Genomic DNA, 1,388 nt, shown 5'->3' on the forward strand with positions numbered 1-1,388 from the left:
GCAAAAGCATGTTGAAGCAATAACATTTCACTGGTCAAGTACGGTACATATTTTAATTGGAAAATGTTGATAAAAATAGTTTTTGACCAGTCAAAATACAGAAATCACTTCAATCAACAAACATGCAAGTATCTGTTGTTAAATTTCTGTAAAAAGTGCGCCCAATGTGGGGCTCGAACCCACGACCCTGAGATTAAGAGTCTCATGCTCTACCGACTGAGCTAACCGGGCTCGTTACTCCTAACAGGCAACGTTTAAACAAATTGAGGTTTTATATTTTGAAACGTTAAAATATAATTTTAGATCTGCCCCTGCTGGTTAACAATATATGAAACTATAAAATCCAGTAGAACCCCTTCTTCGGGACTCCCCTTTATTATAAGGACACCCGTTTTGAAGTGGACACTTTTTCGCAATGATCGAACAAGGCAAATATTACGGTACATGTCTTTTATAACGGCCAATCCCTATTCAGGGGACACTGCTATTTAGGGGACACTTTTTTGGTCCCGGAGATGTCCCTAAAGGATTCTATTGTACTATAGAATTACAAATAAATCATATTTATATTCCATTAAAAAAGCAAATAAATTTTAAAAATGAAGCAAAAGCATGTTGAAGCAATAACATTTCACTGGTCAAGTAAGGTACATATTTTAATTGGAAAATTTTGATAAAAATAGTTTTTGACCAGTCAAAATACAGAAATCACTTCAATCATGAAACATGCAGGTGTTTGTTGTTAAATTTAGGTAAAATATGCGCCCAATGTGGGGCTCGAACCCACGACCCTGAGATTAAGAGTCTCATGCTCTACCGACTGAGCTAACCGGGCTTGTTACATCAAACAGTCAACGTTTAAACAAATTGAGGTTTTATATTTTGAAACCTTAAAAATATAATTTTAGATCTGCCCCTGCTGGTTAACAAAATATGAAACTATAAAATTCAGTAGAACCCCTTCTTCGGGACTCCCCTTTATTATAAGGACACCCGTTTTGAAGTGGACACTTTTTCGCAATGAATGAACGAGAGGCAAATATTACGGTACATGTCTTTTATAACGGCCAATCCCTATTCAGGGGACACTGCTATTTAGGGGACACTTTTTTGGTCCCGGAGATGTCCCTAAAGGATTCTATTGTACTATAGAATTACAAATAAAACATATTTAAATTCCATTAAAAAAGCAAATAAATTTTAAAAATGAAGCAAAAGCAAGTTGAAGCAATAACATTTCACTGGTCAAGTAAGGTACATATTTTAATTGGAAAATTTTGATAAAAATAGTTTTTGACCAGTCAAAATACAGAAATCACTTCCATCATGAAACATGCAGGTGTTTGTTGTTAAATTTAGGTAAAATATGCGCCCAATGTGGGGCTCGA

At 35.2% G+C, this 1,388-nt stretch overlaps 2 non-coding genes across 2 annotated transcripts; both read right to left on the minus strand.

The window, feature by feature from the left end:
* Positions 1 to 158: 158 nt before the first annotated feature.
* Trnak-cuu lies at positions 159 to 231 on the minus strand. The gene has a single exon. It is a non-coding gene; the product is annotated as a tRNA-Lys (tRNA).
* A 531-nt stretch (positions 232 to 762) lies between these two features.
* Positions 763 to 835, minus strand: Trnak-cuu. The gene has a single exon. It is a non-coding gene; the product is annotated as a tRNA-Lys (tRNA).
* Between the last annotated feature and the right edge of the window lie 553 nt (positions 836 to 1,388).

The sequence above is a fragment of the Anneissia japonica genome, unplaced genomic scaffold (assembly GCF_011630105.1).
Source record: "Anneissia japonica isolate Jap-2015-1 unplaced genomic scaffold, ASM1163010v1 scaffold77477_len1414_cov168, whole genome shotgun sequence".
Taxonomy (NCBI): domain Eukaryota; kingdom Metazoa; phylum Echinodermata; class Crinoidea; order Comatulida; family Comatulidae; genus Anneissia; species Anneissia japonica.